Consider the following 26,590-nt stretch of genomic DNA (forward strand, 5'->3'; position numbering starts at 1 on the left):
AACATCAGCATATCTTGAATGTTGCAAGAGCCCTCAAATTTCAATCACACTTGCCATTACAATTCTAGGGTCATTATGTACTAACTACTTTCTATTTGATTAATAGAGTGCCTTCTTCTGCTTTGTCTCATAAAACACCTTTTGAAATTATATTTGGTCATCTTCCTACCTATTCTTATCGAAGGATTTTTGGCTGTCTTTGCTATGCTTCCACTATTTCCCATAATAGGTCAAAATTTGCTCCTAGAGCAAAGAAGTGTGTTTTTCTAGGATACCCTTTTAGGGTAAAAGGTTAAAAGGTCTTGGACTTATCCACCAATACAACTTTTGTCTCAAGGGATGTCATTTTCCATGAAGATATCTTTCTCTTTGCCAATGTTAAGTTTGATTTTTCTAATCCTTTTGTTCTTGTCTCTGATGTTTATACTTTACTTGTTGTTGCTCCTTTTAAGGACACATTTGTCACTCCCATTAATATCCTTAATGATTCTAACTCATCACATCCATTACCTAACATACCACTTTCCTTATTACTTGACATACCACTTTCCTCATTACTTGAATCTTCCCCCTCTCACCCTGTCTCACCATTGCCTATCATTCCTTTCTCTCCTTTGCCACCACCAGCACCTACTAGGAAATACCAGGTCTCATAGAGCATCAACTTACTTGCAAGACTACTCTTGTAATTCTGCTGCTCACAACAATGCTACTTCTCTCACTTACTCTCATTTGGATCTTGATTATCAGTCTTATCTCATGACTATTAGTTCTTATGATCAAGATCCTGAACATTTCTTCCAAGCAGTGAAAGATCCAACTTGGAGAGAAGCCATGGATAAAGAGATTACTGCTCTTGAAAAGAACCACACTTGGGAAGTTACTACATTACCACCTAGTAAATCCCCCATTGGTTGGAAATGGGTTTACAAAATCAAGTTGAATCCTGATGGTATAGTGGAAAGGTATAAAGCTAGGTTAGTGGCTAAGGGCTATACTTAAAGAGAAGGCCTAGATTACTTAAAAACCTTTTCTCTTATGGCTAAAAATGTCTTAGTCAGAGTGTTGCTTTCTAATGCAGCCATCAAAGGTTGGCCACTGCATCAGCTAGACATTAGCAGTGCCTTTCTTCATGGGGATCTTGAGGAAGAAGTTTATATGAGCTTGTCACTTGGTTTTCACAGTAAGGGGGAGTCCTCATCTTCCTCTCCTTTGTTTTGTAGGTTGATAAAATCACTATATATATGGTTTGAAGCAACCTTCTAGGTAGTGGTATGCCAAGCTCTTAGTCATCATCCTCAATCTTGGTTTCATACAATCACAAGCAGATTACTCCCTTTTTGTTCATACTAAGGGATCTTCTTTCACTGTATCACAGAAGGCGTATTGGGAAGTTGTTGTATTTGACACTTAGTAGGCTAGATATTACTTATGTTGTACGCAGACTTAGCCAATTTCTGTCACAATCTCGAAAACCACAAATGAAGGCAGTAACAAGAGTGCTTCAATATATCAAAGGGACACCAGGATAAGGGGTTTACTTCCCTGTGGATTCAGATTTGTAGCTTAAGGCATTCTGTGATGCAGATTGGGCAGGATGCCTTGATACTAGAAAGTCCCTCATAGGTTATTGTGTGTTTTTGGGAAATGCTCTAGTGTCTTGGAGGTCTAAGAAGCAAAGCATAGTTTCAAGGTCTTTTGTTGAGGCAGAATACAAGTTAGTGGCTACAACAACAGGTGAAATCATTTGCTTACTCTATTTGCTAAAAGATTTACATGTTTTACATGATAAGCTAGCCCTGATGTTTTGTGATAACCATTGCACATAGCTGTGAACCGAGTGCTTTATGAGAGATCGAAACACATTGAGGTAGATTGTCATATAGTTAGGAACAAAATTCAAGATGGTACGATCAAGATCTTCTATGTATCCCCCAAATTAGCAGATATGTTCACTAAGGCACTTGGAGTAGAGAACTTGAGATTGCTGAGAAAATTGGGAGTAATCAACATCTTTGCTCATAATGTTGTGTATCCTGAAGCTGTCACACAGAAAGTAGAAACAAAAGCTTTGCTCTTGAGGGGGAGTGTTGAAAAGGAAGAAGAAAGTTTAGAACATGAACCCGGGTCGTTTTGTGTTAGTAAGGAATTGATGACTCTGATTGAAGCAGTTTCGTTTTGTAATTTCTTCATTAACAGCTTTGAAGAAACGATGCTGTATCACTTAGAGTATCTGGAGCTAGTTTCTGTTGCTAGTTAGTTCCACGTGTTTGAATGTGATTAGTAGTTAGCTTTAACTCTTTTTCCTGCTAATGCAGAGGAGGCAGTTATTCTATTTTCTTCTTGTTCCTTCTTTTCATTCTTGTATATAAGGGTGTAATATTTTATCTATTCACTCAGTTGCTTGTATTTCCATTCTTCAATCAATAGAATCTGAACGGTTTTAGACCCCTTAAAACAACCAGATTGGTTAGCCTAGATTAATTAGCCAAGTTGTTACTTAGTCAAATTATGTAATTCTAGGTTAAAGCAATCAAATAATCATATCAAAATAATTAAGTAGCGGAATAATAAAAGACACAATGATATGATTACCCAGGAAACCACACGGTAAAAACCTAGGAAGGATTTGACCTAGCTATCCTCAAGGTAAACCTGAATCCACTATGCGAAAGAATCGAAGTTCATACAGAAGGACTACAAGCTCCTCGCTTGACTTCCTAATGCTACCCACCAGTAGAACTTACTGACACGACCACGTGCAAGCTCCGAATCCACGGACTCCTTCTTTCTTGGATTCTCTAATCAGCTACAAGCACCTCCGCTTAATATTCTTTAAGCTTCAATGGCAACAACCAAGTTGATCATCAAGATATTGATACTATCTCTAACTTGAAAACCCTAAACTTTGTGTAAAGGAAAGCTCCTCTAGATCTCACAAGAGATTTACACAAAACAGCAATGTATGAGCAACAATACAACTGGAGCAACACTCAAAAATGTGGCTAGGGTTTAGTTTATATACCTAGGGTAAAAATATAAAATCCTAAACGTTTAATGAAGTAGGGCTGAGTTGGAAATTCTGCAGAATAATCAACCTATGCGATTTTCGACCGATCGAGTCTATTCTTCGATCGATCGAGCCAGGCCGAAAGTCCCAAGTACTTTTGCAGCCACTCGATTCCAATTTTACAATAATAAACCAACTTTGAGCAAGCCTAAACAAGACTAAATACATTGTTTTGATCATGGTTTGCCAATATTACAAATTAGAGTTCTAAATACATAAAATCCTAAGACCTTAGAACCTAACAAACTCCCCCTTTGGCAATCCGTGACAAAACCCTAATTAAAAGCTTAAAGTTTTACAAGTAAAAAACCCTTTACAAAGAAATGCTCATAAACTTCAAATTCAGCCTAACTATTATCCGTCGGTTGCAAGTGTAGACAGCAGCTTAGTTGAATCAACCTATATATTCCTGAAATACTCAACAAACGCATAAACGCATGTGTGACAGAAAAGAGTAAAACAACAGGTATAACATTCTTATAAGATTCACACAACACAAAATAAAGAGATATATGAATGATCAACTCATAAATATAAATCAATAAGCAGTGAATCACAAATCAACAAGAATCAATAAAAAACAACATGTATATTAAACAATGTTACTCCCCGTAACATGAATATCCCCAAAAAAGATGATATATAGAGTGAAGCACCTAGATACAATCTAAAAACTCCACAAGCTTCTCTCAACAAAAATCTCCCCCTAACAACAAAAACTCTCTATAAGTTAAAACTCCACTCCCCCTTTTTGTGAGGGAATGCCAAAGAGTAATCATGAGTTGCCATCAAAAGGAGGTGGTGAGGGTGAATGAAGACGCCCTAAATCGGCTCGGAGAGCACGAATCTCATCTAGTAAGTCCACCAAAATCTGACCATGAGCCACCTAAATGGTTACGACAGTCTCTAGAGTACGACGAACATCAAAGTCGGTCAAAGGAGGTGGAGGAACATCAGCAGTAGCAGCATCATCACCAACTGGATCAGGAACATCCTCACCAGCAATACCTGTAGAAGAAGAAGGAGGAGGTGCGCTACTAGACGGCTCAGACCTAAGGTGTTTAGAACCAGCTCGAAGATGAGCGGCCCTTTGTCTAAGAAAAGACGTACCTATGGGAGCTATCACATGAATGGGCTTAGAGGAAGGGAAGTCACTAAGATCAAGATAGGGCAAAATCCTATGAATGAAAATAGGATGAACAAGAGCATGTGAGGTAGATGAACTCCTATAAACATCGTTCAAAGAACGAAGAAAGAGATGGGGAAAACTAATAGGAGCATCAGTAACCAGAGCGTACAAAAATACACACCTCTCAAGAGGAATGGTGTGAATATGAGAAATGGGCCAAATGGAATGACACGCCATCCTAAAGAACAGATAGTGCAACCCGGAGAGCTCAGCAGAAGTGATCCTAGGATCAGAACCCCACTGGACAGAAGTCCCAGTGATGTAAGACAAAACGTCGCTTAACTCGGGAGACTCGTCATATGGATAGACAGGATTCCTAACCAATGGTACCCCTAGAGCAGTAGCCACTACCTGAGGAGTAATGGTGTACTCTACGCCTCGTATCCAACTTTTTACTAAAGTGTTAGAATCATAGATGCGGATAGAGATGTTCGAAAAGAACTCTCTAATCAAGGCAGAAGGTGGAGGAGGATCAGAAACATCCAACAAGGGTAACCAGCCCTGACGCTCAAAGTTTGCCCTAATGGTAGGATCAAGTTCATCTAACAGAACAGAACGCTCAACCCAAATCTTTCTCTTAAGGTTAAGTTTCTCAAACAGCTCTTGGTTTTTCTCACTCAGAAACCTCTCACGGTCAAAGGAAGGAGGGGATGGAGAGGAAGAGGGAATAGTCCTACGGGCTCTAGTCTTCTTAGGCATGATGCTAAGGAAAGGACAGAGACACAAAGAGAAAACCAAAAGAACACAAGAAAACAAAACCAAAGACAGACTGCAAGTTAGCACAAAAAAAAAAAATAGAATGAAAATTTATATGATGCATAAACAGATGCAATGCCATGATTCATGTACTAATGCAGTAAGAAATTAAGTTCAATTGAGATTAAATTGACAAAATGGGCTTTGAGCAGGGAATTTCTAATCAAAAACCCCAAAAATTGAAAACCACTTGAAATTTTTTTAAACAAATTGATGAATTGAGCATTACAAAACACAGCATATAGGTTATAATGCTTAATTTCATCAATACAACAAGCCAATTTCATCAAATTCTACCCAATTTAACAAAAGCCCCAAATCGAATCAAGAACAAACCCTAGAATTTTCAAATTTTCAACAAACTCAAAATTGATCAAATTAACAGGTAAGAATCATGTTTATGATGTGTCCCCACAAAAACCAATGATCAATTGCACAAAATAGAGCTTGAATCAATCAGAAAATCCCAATATGCAAAGTCCGAAAATCTCCCTTAAATGCATGGATTTATGCATGAAAACATGAAAATAAAATCAAAAGGAAAGGCAAAAGAGTCTTACCGGTTTGAGGAAAGAGTAACTTTGCAAAAATTTCGGAGGAAAACGACAAAAATCTGAAATATTTGGCTTGCCTCGTCGGAGTGAGAAAGAAAAAGTTTGAAAAAGTTTGAATAGTGTTTGAAAAAGTCAGATTTGATCTTTTTAAAAAGCTTCTCCACGATTTTCGATCGATCGAAAATTACATTCGATCGATCGAATGAGCCAGTCATTTTAAAACAAACTAGAGCACTTTTTCGATTGATTGAAAAACAGACTGGATCGATCGAAATGGGCAGAGACTCACTAAATTTTGAAAAAAAAAACCAGTTTTGAAAAACACAAACCTTATTTTGAAAAACAACTCATCAAAGCATTAAACAAGGAAAGCAAAATGCATGAGTATGAGGTGGAATGCTTTTTCAAAAACCCAAATTTTTAATCCCAAATTATGTCAAAAACAAGTTTCAATCATTCTCCCATTGAATTTTCTCAAGCAACAAAAATGTTGTGCACAAATCTCAAGATATTTTCAAACTTGGTTGGTCAGACCAAAAACACACACACTAGCGTGTACAGTGTTTAACAAAGAGTAACTTGTGTAGTGTGTGATACTAGTAAAAACTTGAGATACATGTGAGGTGATATGTGAATAGCAATCAAACACAAAGTCTACACAATTCATCACATAGAATTTAAAAGAGACTATCACCTAAAGAGTTATATCCTATAACTCCCACATCTCCTAGAACAAAAGCTTGCTATCATGTAAGTTTTTTACATTTTTGTCTCTTACTTGTATGAAATGGCATTCAGCCTAATAGTACACACCGGTTTGAATTAAGTGAATTGGCATCAAGCCTAATAGTACACACCAGTTTTAATTTAATTTGAGGCTACACCTTATGTTCTTTTTGTGCATGTTCTACACTTTCTCGAGCACATCATCTTATAATATGCACTAAGGTGTTCATGATTGGCTAGTGAACAGTGGTGAGATGGTTATTTATGCCTTTCTCAAAAGAATCAAGTCCGACAGTCAAATAACATATGACTTCATGATTAAGACAGAGTGATTAAGAACCATACACATCTTTCCCACACAACATGCACTACAAAGTTTCAACTAGTCAAGTGCAATGAATAAGTTCATCAAAGTTAAACAAGGTACACAAAACATGACATGTGTAAAAAGATAGACCAATCTTGTTTTTCAAAAATCAAGAAACATAGTGTCAAACATAATTTTTGCTTTCTCCTTTTCTCCTTATTTATTTATTTAAGAGAAAACAAATAAATCCTAGAATGAAATGCATGAATGTAATGCAATGAAAATCCTAGAAACACAACAAAAAAAAAAAAAAAAAAAAAAAAAACAAAAACCAAAGAACTATGGTCACAAAGGAATGAGCAATGAAGCACAAGGACCATGTCAGAAAAACTCAATTAGGTCGAGTCTTTTGTATCCAAAACCTTTTAGATGCATCACGAGCATTGGAGTTCTTATTCACATTTGAGTGATTTCCAACTTCAAGATTGGAATAAAGGTTCAAAACCTTTACCAATTTACCAATAAGTGCCATAGGATCTTGTGCTTGAGACACAGATACTTTTGGTTTGTTTGCTCTCTTAGCAGCTTGAAGCTTGTAACAGTTAGGACGAATGTGTCCAGACTTACCACAAAAATGACACACCCAAGCAGGTTTACCATGTATCTTCTCCTTAGAAAGGGTAGGTTTAGTTTCTCTCAGATCAACCCTATTCTTCGTAGGAGGTGAAACTTCTACGGGTTTGACTACCTCACTCACAGGTGGTTTGACAGCTTCACTCACAACCTCACTCACCGAAGGTTTAGAAGAAGAAGAAGGAACAAAATTCATGGAATGCGGTGCAGAGTCAAAGATGCTTTTAACATAACCTAACCCAGGTTTATCAGAAGGATACTTTTGAACATTCAGCATGTGATCAAGTTTAGAACTAGCAGATCTAGCAACAGATAAATCATGTTCCAAAGTTTTAACTTTATCAAGCAAAAGCATGTTCTCAGATTTAACATTGTTCAAAAGATCATTAGCCTCAAATAGTTTAACACGCAAATTTTTCTTTTCAAGCTCAAGAGAATCAATTTTCTTCAGGCTAAGTTCTACATTCATAGCATCCCTAGTAGCAATTTTGCAGAGTTTATTGTAGGCCTCTTGAAGATTTGCATCTTCAGAGAGTTCTCCATCAGAAGGGTTCTCTTCAACAGATATGCTTTCATTGACTACAGCAGTAGCAGTGAAAGCAATGAAGTTTCCATCCTTATCACATCCGGACTCATCATCGGAAACCTCATTATCGCTAAGGGTTACAGCTATAGCTTTACCCTTAGTCCTTAAGAATGTAGGACATTCAGATTTCACATGACCATACCCTTGACAACCAAAACACTGAGGACCCAACAAATTATTTGAAGATTGACCAACTTTTTCTTTAGGTTTTTCAAGGTTATTAACCTTAGTGGGATCATTCTTCCTAAAATTTCTAGGTTCAGCAGTGTATGTACCTCTTGCCTTTCTGTTGGTATTTCTAAGAAATTTTTTGAAATTTTTGGCAAGATAGGCAATCTATGTAGCAGAAAGCTCATCATCAAATCCACCACCATCAACATCATCAACAGACTTAAGAGCCATTGATTTGGATTTGTTCACTTTAGGTAGGTCAGACTCATAGGACTGAAGAGATCCTACAAACTCATCAACAGAGATGAAGTCCACATCCTTGCTTTCAATGATGACAGTCACTTTGGGTCTAAAGTCTTCAGTTAAGGATTTAAGTATCTTCCTAACAATTTTATGTTGATCATAGACTTCACCCAAATTAAAAGCAGAATTGACAATATCATTTAATTTAGCATAGAATTCATCAAAAGATTCATCATCAGACATTCTAATGCTTTCAAATCTAGAAGTCAATTGTTGCAATTTATTGATCTTAACTGCCTTTGTGCCTTCATGCATAGTTTGGAGGATTTTCCAAGTAATATGAGCAACCTCAACATTAGAGATCCTCTTAAATTCCTCCATAGAAACAGCGTTGAAGATGGCATTCATAGCTTTGCTATTGAAGCCAGCTACTTCTTTTTCAGAAGTTTGCCACTCACTCATAGGAGTAGTAGGCTTCTCCTATCCGCACTCAACGAAATTCTAGACTCTCTCATCAATGGATTTCAGGAATGCTTTCATCCTTACTTTCCAATAAGCATAGTTGTTCCCATCAAAGTGAGGAGGAACAAACAGAGAGTGTCCATACTCCATGACAACAGGGGTTAAGGATTAGCTCAGAGATCAAGAAATCTCCAACAAAAGAGCAACCAGCTCTGATACCACTTGAACGGTTTTAGACCCCTTAAAACAACCAGATTGGTTAGCCTAGATTAATTAGCCAAGTTGTTACTTAGTCAAATTATGTAATTCTAGGTTAAAGCAATCAAATAATCATATCAAAATAATTAAGCAGCGGACTAATAAAAGACACAATGATATGATCACCCAGGAAACCACACGGTAAAAACTTGGGGAGGATTTGACCTAGCTATCCTCAAGGTAAACCTGAATCCACTATGCGAAAGAATCGAAGTTCATACAGAAGGACTATAAGCTCCCCGCTTGACTTCCTAATGCTACCCACCAGTAGAACTTACTGACACGACCATGTGCAAGCTCTGAATCCACGGACTCCTTCTTTCTTGGATTCTCTAATCAGCTACAAGCACCCCCGCTTGATATTCTTTAAGCTTCAATGGCAGCAACCAAGTTGATCATCAAGATATTGATACTATCTCTAACTTGAAAACCCTAAGCTTTGTGTAAAGGAAAGCTCATCTAGATCTCACAAGAGATTTACACAAAACAGCAATGTATGAGCAACAATACAATTGGAGCAACACTCAAAAACGTGGCTAGGGTTTAGTTTATATACCTAGGGTAAAAACATAAAACCCTAAACGTTTAATGAAGTAGGGCTGAGTTGGAAATTCTGCAGAATAATCAACCTATGCGATTTTTGATCGATCGAGTCTATTCTTCGATCGATCGAGCCAGGTCGAAAGTCCCAAGTACTTCTGCAGCCACTCGATTCCAACTTTACAATAATAAACCAACTTTGAGCAAGCCTAAACAAGACTAAATACATTGTTTTGATCATGGTTTGCCAACATTACAAATTAGAGTTCTAAATACATAAAATCCTAAGACCTTAGAACCTAACAGAATCTGAGTTCCATTTAGAGAGCAAGAGTTCTCGAAGATTTTACAAAACTAGTTTATTACAAGATAGTCTTGTATATATAAAATACTACCTTTGTTGACCTCAATAAGGTAGAACAATTGGAAAAGAAAAAACACAAAAATATTAAATTACACTAGCATCTCTCTCTCTCTCTCTTTCTCTCTCCCCATTATTGTCTTTCTCTCAACAAAGGCTGAATAAAAAGAGGCAAGAAAAGGGTTATGTTCCCATGTTCATTGCGCCAAATCACACTACTAAGCAAAACAGCAAGGATGAAACCAAAAAATTGTACTTTGGGGTCAAGAAATTTTTTTTTTTTTGGGAGAAGCTAGATCAGAGACCTGGGAACTTTATTTCAAAAGCCCAAACTAGTGAACATCATACAAAACTAAAGGGACAATATCAGATGGCAAGTCATGCAGCCACACCTGATTCCCAACGTTTGACTTAGCTTTCTTAGCAAGAGCATTAGCCACTGAATTACAAATACGACTAACATAAACAAAATCCACAAATTGAAAAATAGAAGAATGTAAACGAATATCTTCCAAAATGTTTCCAAAACTAGCCAGTTCACCCTCGTCGTGAAGCAGCGAGTTGATGATGACTGTAGAATCTCCTTCAAACACCACTCGAGTGAGGCCAATTTCCAGCGCAAACTGAACAGCCTTCAAACACGCTACGACTTCTAAATCTGCCACGGACTAAGCCATTGGGATAGACGAAGACAGCGCACCCACTGCTTCCCCATCATGATTACTGGTAATGACACCAATGCCCGCCAAGCTTGAGCGTCGAAACACTGCAGCATCGAAATTTACTTTGAAACACTGGTGATCTAGAGGTCGCCACTGCTGCATGGGAGGAGGGCGAGGTGGAACGGGCTCTTCGTTCTGAGCTTGAATAAACTCCTACAAATAACTACCTATAGAACTGCAAATGCTCTCTACTGGAAGAGGAGGGCGACCAAACTGGATTGCATTACGTCTATTCCACAGTAACCACACCATGATCACGAAAATCTCTGCTCTATACTCCTCTCTGTTGAACAGGAAATTGGAAAGAAGTTCAGAGAATGAATTGGGATGCGGCAGTGCAATTTGGTGAAACCATTCCAACGTAGACCAAACACCTGAAATGACCTCACAATACCAAACCACATGAAGAGAGTCCTCGGGAAGAATGTTACACAGAGCACAACACGCACTAGGAATAATCTGACGCCTATGAAGGTTCACCATTGTTGGTAGAGCATTGTTACAAATTCTCCACACAAAGTGCCTGATTTTATTTGGGACCCGGAGCTGCCAGATGCCCTTCCAAAATTTTTTCTGGGCTGCAAGATCAGAACCACCTGCACTAGAAGATGCTTCACATGAAACCAATAGCTTGTAAGCACTACAAGTAGTGAACGTACCAGATGGCGTGTGCGCCCAAATAATGCGATCAACGGGGCGTCGAATGCTCAAAGGGATACCCAAAATGATATCAGCTTCATGATGCAAAAACATTTGCTGCACAACCTCTGTTTTCCAAACTACAGAATCCAGATCTATCAAGGAACTAACTTTCTCATCTGGATCCAATGAAGGCAAGGGTGAAATGACTAAACCATTTCCACGCCCAGGCAGCCACCTATCCTCCTTAATTCGTACATTCTCTCCTGTCCCAATGCACCAAACCATCCCTTTGCGTACCACATCTCTGGCCCCAAAATACTCTTCCATGCGTAGGACCCTGCCCTTGACTCTTTGGCTTCTAAAATGGAGCAATTTGGGAAAAACTGAGCCTTAAACACTCGATGACAAAGAGATTCAGAATTATTAATCATTCTCCATACTTGTTTAGCCAATAAAGCATCATTAAATTTTTCAATTTCTTTGAATCCCATACCATCAACTTCTTTAGCTTCACATAATCGCTCCCATTTAACCCAATGAGTTTTCCGCTGCTCTCCTCTATACCCCACCAAAATTTGCGAATCATACCCTCCAGATCTCTAACAAGCCCCTTAGGGAGTTTAAAGCAACTCATGGTATAGGTTGGAATTGCCTGTATCACTGCCTTGATCAACACTTCTTTACCTGCTTGAGACAAGAGTTTTTCTTTCCACCCTTGAAGCTTTTTCCACACCCTTTCTTTAATGTAAATGAAACTTTGTTTTTTTGCTCTACCCACCAATGCCGGCAATCCCAAGTACTTTTCAAAATGGTGAATCGCAGGGACACCCAAGATCTGTTGAATTCGGACTTGAACATCATGAGAGGTGTTAGAACTAAAAAATATATTCGTTTTTTCACGATTAATTTTCTGACCTGAAAAACTAAATTAATACACGAAAAATAATACCAGTTTCATTTTTTAAAATAGAAACGCTAGTATCGATTAAATATTTAACAAAATATAAACAAAATAAAAAATATAAATGATGTCTATCTTTTCAGTAAAAAAATTAAAAAAAAAAAAAAAACAACAACTTAAACATATATGATATATCAAATGGAAAAATACATTCCTTTTAAGTCCTATAAATAACCTATAATTAATTTTGTTCTAAATTTTGTAACGATTTTTCTTTTGTTGTACAAAATCAAAGAATCTATTATAATTTTTTTTTTCATTTTGTTGCAAAACCTAATTTGATAATATTTGTGACTAAAAATACTCGTTTCGTAATTGAAAAAATAGAAAAACAATTTGGGAGTAGTTGAAATTAATAGAACCTGGTTTTGAAATTGTTCGTAGTCCTTTCTAGTCATTGGCATAATTCAAAAGTGTTAGGTTCTAAAAGTTTAGAATAATTGGCAAACCGTGAGTACAAACTTGTTTAAGTATAAATTCCTAGATTTTTAGGTTTGATTAGACAATACTTAAGGTGTTACAAGTCAAAATACAATAACATATAAGTTGCAAAAAGAAGAATTCGAAACATGCTAGGTTCGACCGATCAAAAATCAGGCTCGATCGATTGAAAATTGCAGACAAGATTTTTCTTCAGAATTTTAAATCAGAACCAAGCCCACGAAAATGTTTAGGGTTTCAGTCTACTCTCCTAAGTATAAAAGGAAAACCCTAACTACATTTTCATAGATCTAAGAAGACTTTGGAGTATTCTTGTGAGATCTAAAAGGTATTGTGCCTACCTCTTTTAAAGTTACTACTAGAAATCATTCTCATATCATTAGATTTAGTATATCTAAAGTTGCTGCTATAAAGATCAACAACTGAAGGTGATTTGAAACCTTTGAGTGGGATCTCAAAGTCATAAGTGTGGGTGCTTGTGTTACAATAAATCCAAGAAGAGGAGTCCGTGGATTCGGAGCTTGCCCCTGGTCATGTTAATAAGTTACTACTTGAGGTAGCAATAGATTTATGATTAAATCTGATTGTAAAAACTTCGATTCTCCTATAGTGGATTTGCTTTACCTTGAGGATAGTTAGGTCAAATTCTCCCCAGGTTTTTACCTTGAAACAATTCGTTTCATTGATTTTCCTAGGTCATCATATCGTGGTGTTATTTACTTTCTCCCTGTTGCTGTTATGCATGATATGATTTATTATTGTTTAACCTAGATCTGAATAATTAACTTAAGTAATCACTTGGCTAATATATTAGGTTAAACAATTTGGTTTAAGGGGTCTAAACAGAACAAACAAAAAGATTTAACAAATTTTGAAGTCCAAATATCTAACTATATCATGCTAATAATGATGAAATTTCATTTTGAACATTAGTATTTCATGATTTGTGAATTTTCACAAATAAAATTTGTTTACTCAAACAAATTTTATCAATTATGAAAAGATTTACGCACCTCTCCAAAATCTAAAGCTGAATTAAGTAAAAGGAACTCCATTTTATGTTCACTAAACAAGTTATTGAATCTTGTAATTGGAAATTTATTGCAGCTTACCAATGGTAGGGGAAAAAAACCCTCCAAATAATCCTTTAGGTAGAGATAGACAACATGGTAGAACCCAAATTATTCCCCAAATCCCGAACTTCTAATTTTTGATGCCAAATAAGCCAACCACCAAAATGTCATACGAACATATAGTTATAATGTATAATTTATTTGCATTTTTTTTCTTAAAGGGAAATAGTTTATTTATTTATTGTTTTGTGTTTTTAACAGGGGACTTGTTTTTGTTTTGTTAGTAACAACTGACTGGCCATATATATGAGCTAGATGTATTTTAATTGGTAGCTTTATAGGGCTCATTTTCAAGTTTTAGAGCCGAGGCAAGAATGAATCTTTTGAACCCAAAAAATATTTAAATATTATTATTATACTGTGATACCTCAAATTAATTGGATGTTGAATAAGTGTTAATTGAGGGGGAACTAATTAAGTTTCACATCATACATTTAATGGTATGATAGGAACTTTATTAAAAATAACATAGAGCCTCCTCAATTAATGGTTTGTAGTGGATTCTAATTAGCTCAACTAATAAAGTTTCTGATGATAAAGAGTTATCATTAAAAGTAGATGTCATATATTGAAACTTAAAAAAAAAAAAAAAAAAAAAAAAAACATAGAGCCTCTTCAATTATGACTTGACTTGTGCTTTGGGGCTATAACCCACATATATACTAATGTTTAAATAATATAAGAACCAAACCTCTAACACGGTGTGGTCGCCTACTCACAAAATTCTATCCATTTGACATGAGCACTTTTGCATTCACTAGGGGAGGACATGGAAGAAAAAAGAGAAGAAAAAGAAAAGCAGATTCTAATTTCTAAGGCTGCTACTATCAACTGGGGTTGCTGGTGGTATCCTTGCAGATTCTTGAACTTGAGATCATAACCTTATATCATGATTGTCACAATTAAATCCTAAGAATAAATTCCCATTATCATAAATTTCGTTTCCCAAAATTCTATCACATTGCACTATAATTTTAGATTCTATTCTCACAACCACCATTCCAAATGTTAAATGAAAAGTGTATACGTGAAAGGCTAGAAGCTTTTGTGAAATTCTTTTTAGTTTGGCTATAAATACCTCAACCACATTGCGTAATTCAAATATCAAATAGTCAGTGCTAGTTATCTAAGCTTCATGCATGAAGAGACAGTGAGTGAATTTGAGCCAAGGATGACTTGCTCATATATGGAGTAAGCAATATGCTTTCTTTTTGTCTTCTGAGCAAGTTCTCCTTGGCTCTAATTCACCCTCTTTTGTCTCAAGAGACACTATCGATTGTAGCCAATCCTAAGCGCCCACACACAGTGGTTGTTATTCTAATAGCCATTATGCAGAGTTTTCTAATCTTGTGAGCATATAAAGTCTGGTTTAGATAGGTTTTACCTTGGCTGATAATTAAATAGACACACACTGGCGTTGGTTGATATGATTGATGTATTGCAAAAAAAAAGGGGTTCTAAAACACTATCTATAATGAATTTATATGTTCATTAAATTTAAAAATAAAAAATAAATAAGAAGAAGAGGAGAGAAAGCCCTCGAAATTTATTGGTTCTTTTGTGGAGAAATTTTCTTTCATATTATATGTGAAGGAAAATTAAAAGGGCATTGCAAAAAGTGCATTATTTTTAAGGAGTGGAAAAAAAATTTCCCCCGTTGAGTAATATTAACTATTTCAGATGGCCAAAGTAAGCATTATTAAAGTACAAAACTATTTCTAGGAAACTTTTCCACCATTTTATTTACAGAAAATAACTCTTACACATACACTAACACACACCATATAAAGTACGTAATAGCCATTGTTCTTTTTTTCTTTTGAGAAACCGGTAAGGGAATTTTATTAAAGTAAATCAAACTAAAAAATATCATCCAAATCACGTGGTAGATCTTCCAATTACATATCAGTATCAGCAGATAAAACTGCTTTACGAGCTAGGGCATGAGCTAACTTATTACCCTCGCATCTAACATGAACAAAACTACAGCAAGGTAAAGAAGAAGTTCTTTATTTACTATGGATAATAAAAAACTTACTACCGACAATAGTAACCATACAGTAACTTTTTCAAGGGAATTAATGGCACCAAATATTTCTGTAACTATAAATTGAAGTTCTCACTATTAAAGTTGAAGTATTTGTGAGGGCCTTATTTGTCAATCTCAGGTATTTAGTAAAAATATCAAATTAATAATGATTTGTGAGGGCCATATTTGTCAATCTCACTACAAATTTAATAATGATTTTTTTGGGGTGTTTTTTGGGGGCATGGATAGACCATAGGACCCTGCCAAAAATCTGCAAAATCTGAAACCTTTTGGTATGATTTATTGGTGTCATATTTTTACAAGCTAACTTCATATATAACCCTTGAAAAATAAAAAGATATTTTCTGATATTATTTATTTGTATGAGTTAAATTCATAACTCTAGAAAAAGTGCATTTTTTGTTATTATTTTTTGAGAAGAAAGAAAATAAAGCATCTTATTCATCATTGATACAACTAGTCAAGGAAAATAATATACTTGGTTATTCTAAGGTATTTTCAGTGATATATGATCATTTCCAAAGTTCCTCAAAATAAAGGATTCCTAATGTGAAGAACTACTAAAGTCTACTAAAAAAAAATCCCCATATCATAAATAATTAAAAATTCATATAATAACCAATTAATGTCTAGATCTACAACAATTCAATTAAAAATCCCTTCTAAATTGTCGTCTATCATGTGAAAATTTCCAACAAAAAAAGAAAAAAAAGAAAAAAGAAAAAAAAATCAGTTTAGTGGATTAACTATTTTAAGCCATTAGATCAACATGCTTACCTCAAGAATCTCCAAGCCTCATTTCTTGAAAATTGTTAGGTGGTTTCTCTCTAGGCTTATCAGAGTTGGAAACAACTAATGAGTTTAAGATCTTACTCCACTATACATAAACACTTCACGTTTAAGTTCACACCCTCTCTAAATTAAGAGTTAATGTGGTTAGTAGTCGTGAGTTAGTTTGTCGAAGTGATAGATAGGAGTGGCAATTTGTGTTTGTGTGTAAGGTTCGTGTCATGTCAACTTATGAGTATTCAACGATATAGGTCAATACTAATCCGACATGTTTATCAAATGGGTCAAGATTCCTTAACCCTAACACGACTCATTCATTAAACGGGTCAGTCGTGTCGACCTATTTATCAAATTTTATTAAAATGAAAAAAAAAAATTTATGAAAAAACAAACAAATAAATTTTTTTAATATAAAATTCAGAACTGACAAGTAATTGCATCACAAATAATCATTCAAAACTAAAGCATATTACAATATCACAAATAATCAATCACAATATGTCAAAGAAAATAAACCACAACTGAACGGTTTTAGACCCCTTAAAACAACCAGATTGGTTAGCCTAGATCTTATTTAGCCAAGTTGTTACTTAGTCAAATTATGCAATTTTAGGTTAAAGCAATCAAATAATCATATCAAAATAATAAAGCAGCGGAATAGTAAAAGACACAATGATATGATCACCCAGGAAACCACACGGTAAAAACCTGAGGAGGATTTGACCTAGCTATCCTCAAGGTAAACCTGAATCCACTATGCGAAAGAATCGAAGTTCATACAGAAGGACTACAAGCTCCCCGCTTGATTTCCTAATGCTACCCACAAGTAGAACTTATTGACACGACCACATGCAAACTCCGAATCCACGGACTCCTTCTTTCTTGGATTCTTCAATCAGCTACAAGCACCCACTCTTGATATTCTTTAAACTTCAATGGTAGCAACTAAGTTGATCATCAAGATATTGATACTACCTCTAACTTGAAAACCCTAAGTTTTGTGTAAAGGAAAGCTCCTCTAGATCTCACAAGAGATTTATACAAAACAGCAATGTATGAGCAACAATACAACTGGAGCAACACTAAAAACATGGCTAGGGTTTTACCTTATATACCTAGGGCAAAAACATAAAACCCTAAGCGTTTAATGAGTTAGGGCTGAGTTGGAAATTCTGCAGAAAATGCAATCTGGTCGATTTTCGATCGATCGAATCTATTCTTCGATCGATCGAGCCAGACCGAAATGCCCCAATGCATCTGCAGTCTCTCGATTTCAACTTTACAATAATTAAACAACTTTGAGCACACTATAACAAGACTAAACATATTGTTTTGATCATGGTTTGCCAATATTACAAATTAGAGTTCTAAATACATAAATTCCTAAACCTTTAGAACCTAACAAACTTCCCCTTTGACAATCCGTGACAAAACCCTAATTAAAAGCTCAAAGTTTTACAAGTAAAAAGCCATTTACAAAAATAATGCTCATAACAACAAATCCAACCTAACTACTATCCATCAGTTGCAAGTATAGACAGCAGCTCAATTGAATCAACCTGTATATTTCCTGAAACACTTAACAAACGCATAAACGCATGTATGACAGAAAAACCGTAAATCAACAAATATGCAAACTAACTCTTCCCCTAAGTTAGATAAATAAAAAACAATGTTAACTCCCCCTAAACATAACATTCTTGTATTTTCCACACATATTCCCACATATCAACTATTTCTCCCCCTTTTTGTCATGTATTGACAAAGACAACTCATACAAAGAGCAAACAGTCAACATACGCAACAAAGGATAAGAGAAAATAGAGAAAGAAGGGGATACAAAACAATTCAACTCTATAGAAAATAGAGACAGCTCCCCCTATGAACAACACAGGTTAAAAAAAAACCTTTGCTCCCCCTATCAAAAATAGGAAAAATAAAACAAGTTTTAGGAAAAACAGTTTTGGGGAAAAATAAAGGAGGTGGGGGAAAAGCAGCAGCAGCAGCAGAATCACCAACAGGATCAGGTACATTCTCACCAGCAGGACCAAAGTTAAAAACACACAAACCAAAGTGAAAAACAAGGTGAAGATACATATGAAGAAAAAATATTCTCTCTTTCAATAAAATGCAAACATGGCACTATGTGACCCATAAACAGTTGCATGAGTAGAGAAAATATTTGCACATTGATTATCCATCATATCTCTTAAGAAAAATATTTTCTACAATTCACACATAAGAAATAGCATATACTAGAATGTACAAAACTTAAAAATTAATCAATCAATTTTTAAATCAAGTTGAGTACCCAATTTAGCAAAGTGTATGCATGTTATGTGTGAAAACAATGAGAGATATGACTGCAAAACTGCAAGATGGATACAAAAAAAAAAAATATTCTCTCTTTCAATAAAATGCAAACATGGCACTATGTGACCCATAAACAGTTGCATGAGTAGAGAAAATATTTGCACATTGATTATCCATCATATCTCTTAAGAAAAATATTTTCTACAATTCACACATAAGAAATAGCATATACTAGAATGTACAAAACTTAAAAATTAATCAATCAATTTTTAAATCAAGTTGAGTACCCAATTTAGCAAAGTGTATGCATGTTATGTGTGAAAACAATGAGAGATATGACTGCAAAACTGCAAGATGGATACAAAAAGAATGCAATGCATGTGAATCCTAAACACAAGTGATGCATAAAAAAAAATTTTGGTCAAAAATACAAAAACTGAAAATTTTTCAATTTCGATCGATCGAGTATCAATCGAACATCAATCGAGTCAGGCAGACTCAGACCAAAAATTTTAATCGCAATTTTGATTGATCGAAAAATAGGTTCGATCGATCGAAAATCTGGAAAAATCAGATTTTTGAAAAACAGAGCATTTTAAAGCAGAAACTTCTCAAAGCACATTGTTTTATAAAAAATGCATGAGTATGAGATGAAAAGTTTTTTAAAAAAACACTTGAATTTAACCCAGATATTCCAAAATCAAGATTTTCAATCAATTTGTCCTCAAAATGCAAACATTATACACATTTTGCATTAAAATCAAGGAACTTTTAATCTTGGATGGCCACAACAAGATCACACACAATAAAATGTACCAAGTTTAACAAAGAGTAACTTGTGTAGTATGTGCAACTAGCAAAAGCTTGAGATACATGTGAGGTGATATGTGAATAGCAATCAATCACAAAGTCTACAAAATTCATCACATAAAATTTAAAAGAGACTATCACCTAAAGAGTTACATCCTATAACTCTCACATCTCCTAGAATAAAAGCTTGCAATTATGTAAGTTTCTTGTATTTTTGCCACATTATTATGTGAGATGGCATCAAGCCTAATAATACATACCAATTTTAATTATGTGAGATAACATCAAGCCTAATAGTACACACCAATTTTAATTATTAAGCAATTAATTGAGGCTACACCTTATGTTCTTTTTGTGCATGTGCTACACTTTCTCGAGTACAAAATCTTATGATATGCACTAAGGTGTTCATGATTGACTAGTGAACAGTGGTGAGATGGTTATTTATGCCTTTCTCAAAAGGATCAAGTCCGACAGTCAAATAACATGTGACTTTAGGATCAAGACAAAATTATTATACACATCTTTCCCACACAATATGCACTACAAAACTTCAACTAGTAAAGTGCAATAATTAAGCTCATCCGAGCTAAACAAAGTACATAAACTTGTTATGTAAAGATAAGGTGGCCAACCTTGATTTCAAATCCATGATATGAAATACAAAACACAAAAATCTTTTTGGTTTAAAAAATTTATGACCAAAAACAGAAAGCACACATTATGCTAAATGAACAATGCAAATGCAGTGCATGACAATGTTTAACTAAGCTATAGAGGGTACTCAAATAAGAAATATCAATTTCTTAATTAACCCTTGAGTACATGTACAAACTAGTACATACTCACACAAAATTAGAAATAGCTTAGTACAAACTATTCAAGTTTCTCCACAATGTCAAGCATGTTCTAAATTAAGAGAGAGATATCATAACTCATGTAATCCTCAAAACAAATAAAACAAGACTCAAAATAAAATATTTTTGTCTTTTTGAAATTTTTCAATGTTTTTGGATTTTTTTTTAAAACAAAAAAAAAACCTAAAAAACAAAACAACCAAAAACAAAAACAAAACATGTCCACAATTAATTGAAAGAATTAAATCAAGGACAAGTTAGCAACACTCACCTTGGAGAATCTTTTCTCACCCATTTAGCACGAGTATTCGGCTTTGTAGGTGAAAATCCATGAGAAGCAGAGTGTATTTGAGGGATTACACCAATCTTCTGAGAAAGACTAAAATCCTACAAATTCCTTTCACAAGCCAACAAGCTCAAATTTTTCAAAAGAATATGAAACAATTTATATGGACTTATGGCAGGAGAAATATCATCACATATCCTAGATTGACAAACAGAATGTTTAAATTTTAATTTATAACAATTAGGATGAATGTGATCATGAACACCACAAAAGTGACAAACAGGAAAAAATTTAGGAACATTAATATTCCTAACAGCAAATCTAAGATTTTGGTTTTTGCCTCAACAAAGAACAGTTTGGTCTAATATGACCAACAACACCACAAAAGTGACAGGTAGGCACAAAAACAGATTTATTATGCTCTCTAATAGTAGGTTTAGACTTAGGTGTAGAAACTTCAGTGTCTACATCAGAACTTTTACCTTTGTCTAACCTAACAAGATAAGCCTTCTCTTTATTATTCCTCTTGAAAGGAGGGATATAAACTTTTTCAGTTTTAGCCTTAAGAGAAATAGAAACACTTCTGTTATCAACAACAGGCTTGACACTAGTCAAATTTTCAAGTTTAGTTTGAGACTCAACTAACTCTTGTTCCAAACTTTTCATCTTCTCATCTTGAGAGGAAATTTGATTTCTCAAAAATTCATTCTTTTTATTAGACTCATCTAATCTCACAATCAAATCCTCTTTTTCAAGATTAGCCAATTTTAACTCTTCTTTAAATTTCTTAGAAATTTTCAAAAATTTAGATAATTCCTTACGAAGAGTTTCAAAAGCATCAAAAAAATCAACAAAAACAATAGTGTCCTTTTTATTCAAAACATCACAGGCATCAATAAAATCAGCAGAAATATGAGCAGAAAGACACTTCAAATTATCCATGATAACAGGGGTCAAGGATCAGCTCAGAGATCATGAAATCTCAAACAAAAGAGATTTACCTTGTGTAAAGGAAAGCTCCCCTAGATCTCACAAGAGATTTACACAAAATAGTAATGTATGAGCAATAATACAACTGGAGTAACACTAAAAACGTGGCTAGGGTTTTACTTTATATACCTAGGACAAAAACATAAAACCCTAAATGTTTAATGAGTTAGGACTGAGTTGGAAATTCTGCAGAAAACGCAATCTGGTCGATTTTCGATCGATCGAATCTATTCTTCGATCGATCGAGCCAGACCGAAATGCCCTAATGCATCTACAGTCTCTCGATTCCAACTTTACAATAATTAAACAACTTTGAGCACATTATAATAAGACTAAACATATTGTTTTGATCATGGTTTGCCAATATTACAAATTAGAGTTCTAAATACATAAATTCCTAAACTTTTAGAACCTAACAACAACAACTAATAAGTTTATATAACTAGAGTTTGAAGGGTATATTAGTAAAATGTCATTTAATTAAACGGATTAGATGGGTCAAACGGGTTCTATATGTTCAACACTATTCCGACCCATTTATTAAACGGGTCAACCGTGTCAACCCGAATATGACACAAACCCGTTAAGTCTCAACTTATAACCCGCTAATTTCATGTCGTGTCGTGTCAAGTTCGCAGGTCATATCCAAGTTTGCCACCCCTAGAGATAGAAGTTTATAGAACAATGATTTGCAATGGCCTAGTATCAACTAAAAGTCTATATTTCCATGATCAAGACTGTTAGGTTCTAAAAGTTTAAAACAATTGGCAAACTGTAAACACAAATTTATCTAGGTATAGATTTTAGAGTCTATAGGATTTATTAGACATTGCTCAAGGTGTTACAAATTAGAACACAAGAACATACAAGCTGCAGAGAGAAGAATTTGAAATATGCCAGGTTCGACCGATTGAGACTATGGTTTGACTGATTGAGATGTGAATTTTGTAGATTTTAATTTTGGCCCAAGAGTCCATAAGCCCAGTAAATGATTAGGGTTTTAGATCTATTTCACATAATATTCAAAGAAAACCCTAAGACACATTTTGTTATGATTTTAAAGATGCTCTTGTGAGATCTAAAAGGTGTTCTGCCTTCTCCTTTTAAAGTTACTACCAGAAATCATTCTCATACCATTAGAATCGGTAGATCTAAAGTTGTGTCTACAAGATCAACAACTATTGATGATCTAAACCTTTGAGTGTGATCTCAAAGTCACAAACATGGAATTTGTGTTCAGTAAATCCAAGATAGAAGAGTTAGTGGAGTCGGAGTTACATGTGGTCGTGTTAGTAAGTTCTACTTGAGGTAGGTTTAGATTTAGGGTTTAAATCTATTGTAATCTTCCATTCTATTATGGTGGATTTGTTTACCATGAGGATAGCTAGGTTAAATCCTTCCCAGGTTTTTACCTTGAAACGGTTTGTTTCATTAGTTTTCCTGGATCATCATATTACTCTCTTCTCTACTTTTTTGCACCAAGTAATATGTTTGCACGTGTTTGACCTTGATCTCATAATTAACCTAAGTAAATACTTGGTTAATTCATTAGGTTAAACTAATTTATTTTTTAATGGATCTAAACAAATAAACAAAGACAAATCACCATGATTGATAAGCTCAACCATTAAGTCTATATACGTTAATGTCTAATCAGGTGAACAACCCGCGATTTCATCAACGACTATGAACTAGCATTTATCAGTTAACAAGGAACTTGTTACATAGATATTCTATATATGAATCTCATTCCCATATTTGAATCAAATATGGACCATATATAATGTCCAATATTCATATAATAAAACATTTTGTAAATTAAAGAATGTAATAAAAATTGGATTTTAGGCCACAAATCCCAACATTAACAAACACAACTTGACCATTGACCTGAAAATTTGCTACAGTTGGCAGTGGGATAAAATTTCTACACTCCAAAATTTACCCAAATTGACATAACTATAATGCAAAAACTAAGTGTAGCAAAAAATAAATTTGACAAAAATGATACAGTTACGATGGGAAACCCTAGTGAGGAAAACAAGAACAGGTGGTTCGAAGGTAGCACCAACTTGAAGAATTCCATAATAGAATGGAAGTTTATGATACAATAATATAAACCCAATTATCCTAGTATTGCTACCTACAATAGAACTTACTAACGTTACACAACAGCTCCAACCCAGTTGGTCTCTTCTACCCCGTGAATCTTTTTGGTGCATAAATATACAATTTGTGTCTAACACCACAACAACACTTTGTTTGTAGTAGTTCTTATCTTCTTGATCACACAATATTCTTTGAAACATTCAATAGAGACCAAAGACGTTGCTTGCTACAAAACCCTTGGAGCACAGATGTCACAGTAGCTTCTCCAACTTGACAACGTTCTCTCTGTTGTTATGATGACTTTATGAGACTTTAAATATGTCCTAAAACCCAAGTGCATGAATCACCAAGTGCAAGGCTAGCTCCATGCCTAAGATGAGAACAAAATTAAGGCCTTTTATGTATCTAAATATCAATTATTCTTCTTGCTTGTTTAGATGCAAAACTACTAATTAAATTCTTGTTTCCAAGTTATTGAACATTTTTTTTTTAAAAAAAAAATTGATAATATAGTTAATTCACTTAATCTTTTGTTAAGATGTTATATTTATTAACTAGTGTTAGGACATATGTGGTTCACTTGTTAAGAACATATGTCATTCTTTTATGTAATTGGCTAATTCTTTGACAAAACACACTTTACTTGTATTTGGGTAAATCTAGGATGTGTTGAAATACTTCAAGAAATCATGTTTCAAGATCAAGTGTTGCTTCAAGTCTGTTCAAGAAAACAAGTTGAAAGTGCAAAGTTACTAAAGCTTGATAGCTAGCATGTGTCGAGATTTAAAGAAGCTGTTCTGCCCGTGGCTCGACAAATGCTCGATAGCTTTTACCTGTTGAGGTTTATAAAATTAGAATTTCTGATCTGATTTCTTAGGATTCGTGGATGTGTCTTTGGGCTTTCTTTTCTCCTAACCCTAGACATATAAAAGGATTGTTTTAAGGGCCATCAAAGTGTTCACAAGTTGCACAAGCATTGAGCAAACTTTGTTCAAGTGAATTGTGACCAGAGACAAAATTTTGTCCTTGTTCATCTCTTCTGAAGAAGTTGCTGTGTATGTGCACCTTTGGGTTTTGTGACCAAGCATCTTCTTGATCTTCATCATGGATGAACTGAAAAACTTTGCAGCCAACAACTCTTTTTAGTTGGTAATTGAAGTCGCATACTAGGACTGCACATTGGTTAGTCATGTACTTGGGAGCCGTGCATTAAAAAGGGAAATTGTCACTATAGAATGAGTCCAATTGGGTATTGGGGTGAGGGTTCAACTGTAAGTTGGTAAGGTATTTGGGATTCTTTTACTTGTAACCGCTTGTTGTGATAATAGTGGAGTTTTGAGAGTGGTGACCTAACCGCTTGTTGTGATAATAGCGGAGTTTTGAGAGTGGTGACCTGAAAATCACCAGTGAGATTTTTGTCGTCATGTATTCTCCATTCGTAAACAAATCACCGTGTTATTTATTTTTCGTTGCATAATTAGTTTATTGGTGATTTGTTTGTACTACCACGTGTTTGCATGTTAAATTGATTAATTAATAACTTGGCTAATTAATTAATTAATTTTATCACAAAGGGTTAATACGTTTTTAGCCTATTAAGTGGTTTCAGAGCGGGCACAATTTGATTAGGTTTAATCTTTGCTGTGTTGATCTATTAACCCTTGTTTGTCATGGATAAATGACAGTTGTTAATTATACCTCCTTTATTTGATGGCACTAACTATGCATACTAGAAAGTACGCATAAGAGCTTTCTAGCAGTCTTTAGATGAGAAGGTGTGGCAAGCTATAGAGATTGGCTGGACCAAGCCAAAAGAAGCACTGGCCGATTGGGGTGAAGCTAAGATCAAGGCGACAAACTTCAATAGCAGAGTGTTGAATGCCTTATTTAGCGCAGTCACCAATGAAGAGTTCAAGAAGATATCCTCCACTGAAACTGCAAAGGAAGCATGGACCATCCTCAAGACAACCTATGAGGGTACAAAGGCTGTCAAAGATTCAAAACTTCAGAGGCTTACTACAAGCTTTGAAGAGATAAAAATGGAGGAGGATGAGTTGTTCAATGAATTCTATGCCAAGCTTAAGGACATAGTGAATTCAACCTTCAATCTTGGGGAAACCATTCCTGAACCCAAGATTGTGAGGAAAGTGCTTAAATCTCTACTCGAAAGATTCCAAGCGAAGATTAAGGCTATAGAGAAATCAAAGGATATTGACAAGATTCCTTTGATTGAGCTGGTTGGAAACATGCATACTTACGAGCTAGGGTTATCTAGGATTGGCAAGTCGGGTAAAGGCAAGAGCATGGCCTTGAAGGCAAAAAATAATGACACAGATGAGTCTTCCGATGATGAAGATTCCAAGATGAAGTTCTACATTGCAAGGTATTTCAAGAAGTTTATGAAGAATACCAATGGGAGGAACTTCGACAAGAATCGCAGACAATCCAATTCTTCTCAGTCTAAGGGCCAAGACAAAGAGAAAAATGATGCTAAGGATGGTGGTCAGTACACTGTTTCTGCAGGACCAAAGTGTTTTGAGTGTCATGGATTCGGTCACATGAAGTAAGAATGCCCCACATATCTCAAGAGCATTGGGAATAGTAAGGCACTTGTTGCAACCTTGAGTGACA

The sequence above is a fragment of the Quercus suber genome, unplaced genomic scaffold (assembly GCF_002906115.3).
Source record: "Quercus suber isolate HL8 unplaced genomic scaffold, Cork oak 2.0 scaffold_55, whole genome shotgun sequence".
Taxonomy (NCBI): domain Eukaryota; kingdom Viridiplantae; phylum Streptophyta; class Magnoliopsida; order Fagales; family Fagaceae; genus Quercus; species Quercus suber.